Consider the following 10,851-nt stretch of genomic DNA (forward strand, 5'->3'; position numbering starts at 1 on the left):
GGAGGTGCTGGGGTTACACCTACCGACCACACACTGCCCCTGCTGTGAAAGAACTAACATACAGGAAGCAGATTCAGAAATATGCAAAGCAAGTCTTATCTCTTTACTATCCCAGAAGCACAGTGGGTAGGGATGGGCAGAGGAAGGCATCCTAGGGGAGCGAGTCTGGAAACCCAGCATCCGTGGGGTCAGCCGCGCTCAGGAATGAAGCTGCCATTGGTGGAGAGGGCTCAGCCCACACCGTTGTCTATGGCAGAGAAGCTGTGTCAGGAAATCGTGTCATTGCCCAACTTGAGGCAGGACAAACAGAACACAAAGTTGTTACTTCCAGCAAACCAAGGCTTTACCAGTTAGTGAGGTGTCTAATGGCTTTTGCATGGCTTCAAGTCTCGGCTTCTCCACCTACAGGAGGGCCAGTCTCTGGGCTGTTTTGTCATCTGTAAAGTGAAGTTTTTGTGAGGCTTAAATGAGATACTATATACAAAGCACTTACCGCAGTGCCAGGAAATGTCAGCTTCTGCTAACGTCACTGGAAGCGGGTCCAAGCACCTGCAGTGGGCACCCAGAGCATTTGACATCTGGAGTGGAGGGAAGCGTTTTTATCCCCCTTCCTCTTTTACAAGAAAACAGTTTTCAGTAGTAATTAAAAAATGCAGTAAAGTTTTCCTTTTACTGAACTTTCTAGATAATGATGACAGCAAAACATAAAATACAAAAGCAACACCCTGTACAACAAAGGAAATAAATTTCCAGTACAACAAAGGAAAGAAGCAATGGATTAGTGCTTTTTAATTACATTAATGTATTTTTTTAATAAAGGAGGAAAAGGTATACCTAAAAATTAGTCCGTCATGGTAATGAACAATACTATAGTTTCAGAGCAATTGAATAAAAAAGGAAGGCAAATACAAAAAATAAATTTGAATTTTAAATAGTCACATTTTCAAATATCACTTACATTTAATCACATATTTCATGTATGGAAAATTTGCACATAACAATTATACCTGGCAGTTTGCACAGCGTCATGGTTTTAAATTTTAAAAATAAACCCCCATGTGATCATACAGAACGCCAGAATAGCAGTCATATTCCATTTCGCCTCCACAACTGTACTGCTATCATACTTTATTTCAAATCTGCTGCTTCAACGCAGGAATATGCCGTTCCACAGAGGATTAGACATAAACTCAGAGTGAACTCGCTCAAAAGGGACGCAAGGGTGTAGCTGAGCCCAGGCTACTCCAGGGCCAACGGCATAACTGGAATCTTCTGATTCGCTTTCCCCTAGAGGACAAAGTTTACTCAGGATGGGGGTGGGCAGAATTCTAAGACGGCCCCGAGATTTCCAGCCCCTGGGTCCAGGCACCATCTCCCATTAGTCAAACACTCATTGAGGCACTGCTGGGAAGGACTTTGCAGATGGAATGATGGTCTCCAATCAGTTGGCCTTTTAGGAAGATTATGGAGGTGGACTTGGTCTGATCACAGGAGCCCTTCCAACCTGGGTGAAAAGAGACCTGAAACCCAGGAAATCAGAGATTTGAAGCAGGAGAAAGACTGGACTCACTGGGGCTGGTTTGAGGATGGAGGGGCCGAGAGCAGGCCCCAGCTGGCCATCAGCAAGGACGTGGGAACCTCAGTCCTGCCACAATGAGGAACGGAATTCTGCCTCAAGGATGAGCTTGGAGACAGGTTATTTGTCCCCCGGAGCCTCCAGGTGAGGACTCAGGTTGGCTGACACTGAGCGGAGACCTGTCTGAGCATCACTGCGCCCGATGCTAAGTATCACAGCTGTGAGCTAAAGAGCAGGTGATGGGGTTGGTTTGTTTAGTCGGTTTTCAGCTTTCCTGAAATATAATCGATGAGCAGAAGTCTGTATTTAAGACGTACAACTTGATGTTTTGAGATATGTATACATTTTGATGTGACCGCCACCATCAAGCTAATTAACCTGTCGAGCACTTCACAGGGTTACTTTCTGTGTGTGCGGAGAACACTTCAAGTTTACCCTCTCAGCAAATTTCACGTATACAATATAGTATCGTTCACTGTAGTCACCAAGCTGTACGTTAGATCCCAGAACACATTCATGCTGCATAATGGAAACTTTGTACCCTTTGACCGACATCTCTCTGTTTCCCTGCCCCCCGGCCCCTGACAACCACTGTTCTACTCTGTGCTTCTGAGATTGACTTTTTCTTAGTCTACATGTCAGTGAGCTCATGCAATATTTGTCTTTCTGGGTCCGGCTTCTTTCATTATCTTAGCATAATGATCCTCTGGTTCATCCATGTTGTCACAAATGAATTGCTTTCTTTTTTATGGCTGAATAATGTCTATATATAGATGAATATTTTCTCCTTCCATTCATCCTTCAAGGACCTTAGGTGGTTTCCATGTCTTAACTCTTGTGAATAGTGCTGCAGTGAACAGGGGAGTGCAGATGTGTCTTCTATAATGTCTTCTGATGTGTCTTCTAATCAGTCTATCTACACGGATTTCAGTTTTTTGAATGTATGTCCAGAAGCGAGAGTTGTTTTAAGCCACCACGTTTGTGGCCATGTGTTATACAGAAATAGAAAAACTAATATAATGGATAAGTAATACAAATGTGCTACGGTTTACATAAATATTATTTAAAAATCTACAGTAATTGCGCAAATCATTTAGAACATAAACCAAAAAAGATTCTTGGGGGGAAGGAGTATTTTAGCACTGATTTCATTTAGAATTCTCAAGTATGGTGATAATAGAAAGATGATGGACATCTAGTCAGTCTTATTATTATTTTGCAATTGTTTGCAGGTGGGGCGTCCCCTACTGCCGCTCCCTTTGCTCTGCTCTTGGTGAGCCACTGAGTACCTGGGACCCAAAGGGAGGAAGAACCTTCCAGATCAGGCAGCTACTCTGCAGTAGAGCAGAAACCCAACCCTGGGCTCCTTGACTCCCAACCCTCCCTCTTATTAAGGGGCCCTTCATTAAATTAAGGCTGCAGATGTGCTGGGCACAACTGTGCCAAGTCTTTTACAAGTTTTCTGGTAAAATTCTTAGTAAGATAACCAGCAAGGATCCATCAGTAATCACCAGCAAAAGAATGCAAACTTTTGTCCAAAATGAACACTTAATTGATTTAATACTACTTATACCAAATAGGGCTGCTTAGATTGCCATCTGTCTTAGTCTGCTCCAGCTGCTGTAACAAAATACCATAGACTGGGTGGCTTAAACAACAGACATTTGTTTCTCACAGTTCTAGAGGCTGGAAAGTCCAAAATCAAGGTGCCAGTCCATCTGTTCCTGGCGCGAGCCCCCTTCCTGGCTTGCAGACGTCCATCTTCTTGATGTGTTCTCATCTGGCAGAGAGAGGGACCTCTGGTCTCTCTTCCTCATCTTACAAGGGCACTAATCCCATCAAGGGTGTCCCACCCTCATGACCTCAGCTAAATCTCCAAATACCACCTCGAAATACCATCACCCTGGGGATTAGGACCTTGACGTATGCATTTTGGAGGAACATTCATAACGTCAGTCCCTAATACCATCATATTCCTCTCTGCTGTGATATGATTTCATACCCTCTGAAGGATGTGCTATTTCAGAATTATACAGCTGGAAAGGGCCCTGGAGATCTTACACTCCAGGTGTCCAGTTCTGAGTACACTGTCCCCCACCGTGGCTTCTTTCCACTAAATCATCAGTCACACTGGCCACGTGAGGGTCCTTTATTCCACACTTGCTTCAGGGACCCAGAACAATGTCCAGAGAGCCAGGGGCCCAGGGCAGGCTGGTCACCACTCATACAGACCTTGGCCATAATTCCTTTACATTTAGAGACACCATGGCCACATTTATTGATATTTATGTCACAACTCATTGTCAAGGGGCAGCTGTGGCTTGGCAGTCATATGTAGTTCATTACCCATTTAGTATATGGCAGCATTTCTCAAATCTGTGAGCCTGGTGACACCTGCGGATATATCCCTGGCTCCTAGTTTGAGAAACCCTATGGTAAAAGTTAAGTACCATATCTTCCAGTAATAACTGTACGAATATGTTTCAGCCACAAACAAAAATGTGGACAGTCACAGTACACGGCTTTCCATATTGAGTCATGGTGGGGGGGGCGTCACTGTTACTAATAATAGAAATCACTTGTGACCTGCTCACTACGCGTTGTTGACTGTCTCATGTGCTCCTCATGGCAGCTCTAACTTGGTACTTTTCTTTCAATATTTCCCATGGGGAAGGTCTAGACAACAAAATGATTTGCTGTCATCACACAGCTAGGAAAGGGCAGGGCCAGGATTTTTTTTTTTTTTTTGCGGTACACGGGCCTCTCACTGTTGTGGCCTCTCTCGTTGCGGAGCACAGGCTCCAGGTGCACAGGCTCAGCGGCCATGGCTCACGGGCCCAGCCGCTCCGCGGCATGTGGGATCCTCCCGGACTGGGGCACGAACCCGTGTCCCCTGCATCAGCAGGCGGACCCTCAACCACTGCACCACCAGGGAAGCCCTAGGGCCAGGATTTGAACCCAAGGAGAGAGCACTGTCATGGGAGGTAAATCTTCATGGGTGCAAGTGGGGAGGGTTCCTTATGACCTGGTGAACCCCAAGATTATAGTTGTGGGAGAGGTGGAATGGTGAGGGGCAGAGAGAACCCCAAAAGGTGAGACGGGGTTGAAGAGAAGGAAGTTGAGCTACCACACACATTTGCCAAGAGCAGGTACTAATTGCTTAAGATTCAAAGAAACAAATTGAAGATACTACATCCAAGAGGAAGTGAGAGGGGCAGGCCAGGCAGGGTGGGGATCCGGCTAGGTGAGCATCCCAACTCCCCCAGGAGTTTTGTGTCTGGCCTCTCTCACTTAGCCCCATGTTTCTGAGGATCACTGTGTTGTAGCGTGTGTCAGACTTCGTCCCTCTTCATGGCTGAGTAATATTCCACTGAGTGGTTGGGTGGCTGGATGATGGATGGATGGATGAGTGAGTGAATGGATGAGTGGATGGATGGGTGGATGGATGGATGGATGAGTGGGTGGATGGATGGACGAATGGATGGCATTGCTAGTTCTTTCTAAGCCTGTGCCTGGCCCTTCCTGCCTGCTTGCCTGCCTTCCTATCTTCCTATCTCTCTCCTCCTCAAGGGCAGGTTTTCACTGCCCTGTTATCAGCACCTAAACAAACACCCAGCAGATAGTGATCCCTCTTAAGCATTTGCATCCTGACCAGCTGACTGATGTGTTTCCATCCCCACCCACCTTTGTTGTTCAGCTTCCAGCCTTGTTCAGCAACAAGTAATTAACCACCATCCAATCTTGGGAGGAGGTTTGGGCCCCATTCAGTCTCCCAACAGCCTGCAGTGTAGTGTGGGGCACTTTCGTTCTATAGCTCCGTCACCATCCTTGGACTCAGAGGTATTTGCAGGCCCATCCGGAGTTCTGGCAGCGGGAGAGCTGCCCACATGGGGAGGCTGCCCGGGGAGCCAATTAAGCCTCAGGGCGCCCTGGGCGGACTCGTGTGTGTGGCTGGCGGTGGAGGGGGGTGGACCAGGGGGACCGGGAAGGTATTGGGAACTGTCCGCGGTGAGCACCCCTCCCTGGCCACCCTCGACATAGGCAGTGTTTCCATCCATCAGTGGAGCAAACTCAGATCCTCCCTCATCTTCTGGGCTCTGTGCCTCTCAGACCTGGACCACCCTCTCCTGATGTGGGGCACAGAACCTAGTCTCGTTCTTGCCACTTCTCCCAAGTATTTTTTCTGTGCCCAAAGCCAGGAAACCCCTTTGTCACCTGCTGACCAATCATGTACATCCCAAGGAAATGAGCACAGGACAGCGTCTGTCTGAAGTTTGTGCATATAGTGAACTGCTTCAGGGGCCTTTTGTGAATGATATTCTGGAATAAAATGGTGACTAGGATCAAGTCCCCGCCCTTAGGAACCTCGGGAGCTGGGCGGAGTGTCTCTCTCGTGACCACCCATCTGCCCAGCTTTTCCATCCCATCCACCTCGCCAGGAGCCTGGCTGTTCGGCTCTGATGATTGAATTAGGCTCTCTTCAGAGGTGGGAGTAGCTTAGCCTCCCAGCTCCGGTAACTGTTTCCAAACTTACCTCAAGTAACATTATTTCAATAGATGTAGCACAAAAGTGTCTAAAGTGCACTTTATAAAATAACGTGAAAGCTACTTCTACAAACAGACTAAAAAGCATTCTTTTTTTTTTTAAAGCCAAAGTATTCTCATTTTGCCATTCACAAGATGCCTGAGAATGACCTGCAGAAATATTTTTCCCAAAGGTTACAAAACGCCTTGCATCAGAGGTGGCTCTTTGATTTGGTAATAAAAAGTGATCACAGGGGCTTCCCTGGTGGCGCAGTGGTTGAGAGTCCGCCTGCCGATGCAGGGGACGCAGGTTCGTGCCCCGGTCCGGGAAGATCCCACATGCCACGGAGCGGCTGGGCCCGTGAGCCATGGCCACTGAGCCTGTGCGTCCGGAGCCTGTGCTCCGCAACGGGAGAGGCCACAACAGTGAGAGGCCCGCGTACCGCAAAAAAAAAAAAAAAAAAAAGTGATCACAGGAGCCTATTCACTTACAGAGATACTTCAAGCCTGGGATACAGTCTAGAATTTTGTAGGCAGTTACTAACAGCTGCAGAAAAAAACACCGTGAATCCTGGGGCGGAGAAGAATCATCATAAAAATTATAGCAATGGAATCTGCAAGGATGAAAGAGCAGCAACAATATAGTAGCAATCAGACTAATTTTAGCTTAGAAAACACGTCATATAGCTGAGCGGCCTCCCTGGATTTAACCTCAACTCAGGTGAGCACAATTGTGAGCACCTATCATGTGCCAGGGATGTGCATGGGCCATAAAGACCAAGCAGCTGTGATAAGCTCCATCACTGAAAAAGTACCTTCCTTCTAGAAACACAGTGGAGGGAATAACTAATTTTCACCAGGAGTTGGGAAGATTCCTAGGAAGAAATCCCTTCTGTCCACTGTTTGGATCTAAGGCAGGGAAACAAGAAGGGAGGAACCCAAAATATCTCGAGGCTTTCTAGCCTGGATATCAGGACAGGTGAGGCTAACTAACAGGGTAGGCTTGGAAGGGCATTGGGGCTGAGTCTGCACACCTGACATGGGAGGTGCCTGCAGGATTTTCACGTGGCTCTTGGGGAATTCAGGCAACAAGAGCAACAATATATTGTTATTTTCTCTTTTTTTAAGACTGCAAACACAGTCCATTTCGTACTTTTTAAAAGGCGGGCTGCTAATCTTTAACAGCCGAGGTTCTTAAATTATTCTTGGCTCTATACTTGGATGTGTGTGAACTCAGAGCTCTCCTTCGTTTTCTCATCTCATGCCGGGGGAACCCAGATAATTTCTGGTCACAGCTGCAGATCTGGGGTTGTAAGTGATCTCCTGGAAAATAGCCGTAAAGTTGCTGAAATTATCCTTTAAAATTTTTTATTTCATCTCATGACATAAAATCCTTGAGCTTTGTTCTTGCGGCTCAGTCTTGATTCCTGACATTTCCCCAGCCACGCTGTATTATCAAAGGGCTTCATGCATTTTTAAACAAAATGATCTTACTTCCCGGAGTCTTTCATTTCTTTTTTCAAGGGCTTCAACTTTTTAAAGATCAATTACACTTGCAAAAAATTCCAAAACATTACTAATGGTGGCTTCCATTACCCGCATGTGAACTTTTAAACTTCTCCTTTAAATACTTTCTTGGAAATTATTCAATCTTTTGTTTTTCTAGTAAAGTCATCTTTTTCTTAGTGTGCCATTGTTTATGACTATGCAATTAATTTTTCCTTGCCTACCTGAATTTGTCGATGCTTAGAAATAACCCAACTTCCACAGCACCCAGAATATAGATAAGGATGTAGAATCAATCCCTACCTTCTAAGAAATTCTAAGCTGCAAAAGTATATATATGATTTTATCTTGATACTAGGATCACAAATTATATTTTTAAAGGTTAACTATGTAAAATATAAGACTTGCACATGGCAAAAATTCACCCAAACAATAAATTAATTAGCTATTTAACAAAGCAAAAGAAAGGTGCAGGGAAATGTTTGCAAAATATCCAACTGAAACGATTAACATCCAAATTACATCCTTACTATGTAAGAGGTCTTACGAATCAATAAGAAAAAACCAAAAACCCTAATAGAAAAACTGTAAAGAATACGATTACTCTTTTCACAAAAGAAATTCAAAAGGCATGAACTGTGAAAAAGGAAAACAACTTTAGTAATAATCAAGGAAATAAATATTAAAGTAGAAATGAGGAAAAACACATTGATTAGATTAACAACTTTTTTTTTTTTTTGAATTGGCTTCCAAGACAAACCCCAAACATCTGATGTTGACCAGGAAACAAAGACATGGGCAAGCGTTCTGAAGCATTGTGTGTTTCAGGAAAAGTAGGGACAACTTTTCCAAAAAGCAATTTGATGGTATCTATTAAAACTTTAAACATGCTTCTTAACCCAACAATTCCATGTCTAAGAAAACATACTAAGAAAAGAATCATCCACTTGTAGAGAGAACTCTGTAGAATTTTATTCATTGCTCTATTGTTTAAAATGAGGGGAGGGGATAAGATTTCCTATTTGTTTAATGACAAAAAATATTGCCTATTAAATAACAAAAATGAAGCCAGTATTACTGAGGGAGAAATAAAGTAAGTCATTGAAGTTTTTCCAGAAATGAGAATTCTTTATTATATATACTGTGGAGAGCAGCAATAATTCCTCATTCACTTGACAAAATTTGGGGAACCTGGAGGTGGCTGAGTGCTGGGGAGTGTCTATCAAACATTAAAATAAGGCAAAGGTCAATTTAAACCAGCATAATGTTAATAGCTAAGAACGCTCAGTTGGATCTATCATCATTTATGACAGAATCATTTGTAATAGATACATTAATTATTCATATGAAAATAGCTCTTATAAAGTAAATTTAAGCATCTATGAAAAAAATTAATTTTAGTTTCTTAAATCCATTTTTCCCACAATACAATGGTTTGATTTAAACCAGTGACTAAATTAATTAATGAATACTTACAAATTTATTATGAGTTTTGTTGTGACTTTTCAATCTATATATAAATTGAAAGAAGCAATAAGAGTTTCAGTGTTATTATTAAGTGGATTTTGCCAATAACCTAATCTTGGAGAAATTCCATTGAGTTTCTCTGACAGACTGACAATTTTCCCAATACCTACTGTATATTACTTATTTTCCTAACCTCTTGCATTGTCTCTTGTCTGTTTTTACATTTTTGTTGTATTTGTTATACGTGTGGGAAAAAAAAAAACTATGCCAAATTGGGATTACGATAAAAGGGTGACTGCATTTCCTTTCAGTATTATTTTGGGACATTGTTGAACAGGCCTGCTCAAAGTTTATTTGATTCTCTAGGGAACATACCTTTGTTTGAGTTATTAATTACTACTAACTATGGCCCAGATTCTTAATTACAGGTTTGTGTCCAGTAGATTTGCAAAGATTTCTGTCTGGTGAAGAAAGTTACACCAAAGGTTACAGTTTTCTTGCCCTATTAGGATAGTAACTAGCTTTGTCTCTGACACTGAGTCTTAGGGACTGAATTTTGTACCGCTCCCCCAAATTCATATGTTGAAGTCCTAACCCTCAGTACCTCAGAATGTACTTGGAGATAGAGTTTTAAAGAGGAAATTAAGTTAAAATGAGGTCATTGGGGTGGACCCTAATTCAATAGGACTGGTGTCCTTAGGAGAAGAGGAGATTAGGACACAGACACACACGGAGAGCAGCCACGTGAGGACACAGGGAGAAGATGGTCGTCTATCAGCCAACCAGAGAGGGCATAGAAGAAACCTACACTGCCGACCCCTTGGTCTCTGACCTCTAGCCTCCAGGATCATGAACAACTAAATTTCTTTAGTTTAGGCCCGCAGTCTGTGGTACTTTGTTATGGTAGCCTTAGTAAACTAATACACTTAGCAAAGTCATTTCCGCGTGCCTTTCCGAACTGAATAAATAAATTCTTGTATTCTCTGAAGCAGCTTTAACGTCTTGCTGAATCTCTCACTAATGTGTTAAATAAACCTCCTATATTTGTATGAAATTCATGTTTTTAACCTTTTGAACATTATACTTTGACATAAAGCAATGCAATTACCTCCCTATTCTCCTATTGGACATTGATTCCAACTGAGTACTCATTTCCAAATGTCCTATTGTTAATTCTTTTGATATCTGATAACATATCAACCAGTATGTTGTGAGCCAGTATTTTCATCAGCTTTTATTTTTTGTTTTTGTATTTTATTTTTAGCATCCCACAGGGACTTCAGTTAGAATGCCCTGTGCCAGCCTTTTTCCAGTTCATCCAGAGAGTTCTCTTCCTTCTTTGTGTTATCTTAGGTCAATGGTTGCTGAAGGATTTTGGCCACTGAAAGGTCCAAGCCCTGAAAGGCTTTTTACAGAGGACAAGCAGGTGAGGGAAACTGAGGCTTTTCAGGCTTAAGAAAGCTGTTAGGGAGCAGTGCATCTGGCCCGTCACAGGGGAGGGGAGGCTGCTCTGTGGGGAGCATGACATTGGAGATTCTGTATCAGCCCCATTTCAGTGATGTTAGCAGACATACAGTCTAAGAGAGCCCTTTTGCCATTCATCTGGGACCTTATCTTCAATCTCACCCATCAGAATCTGACCCTTTATTCACAGCAGGACACCCTCTATTTATATTACAAAAACAGCTATGCCACATCTCGAGGGTGGATTAAATTGGGGCCATTTACCAAAGACAGGGAACAGGCCTGATTCCTCACAATGCAATGGGAGGTAGTTG

This window comes from Globicephala melas, chromosome 12, assembly GCF_963455315.2.
Source record: "Globicephala melas chromosome 12, mGloMel1.2, whole genome shotgun sequence".
Lineage (NCBI taxonomy): Eukaryota > Metazoa > Chordata > Mammalia > Artiodactyla > Delphinidae > Globicephala > Globicephala melas.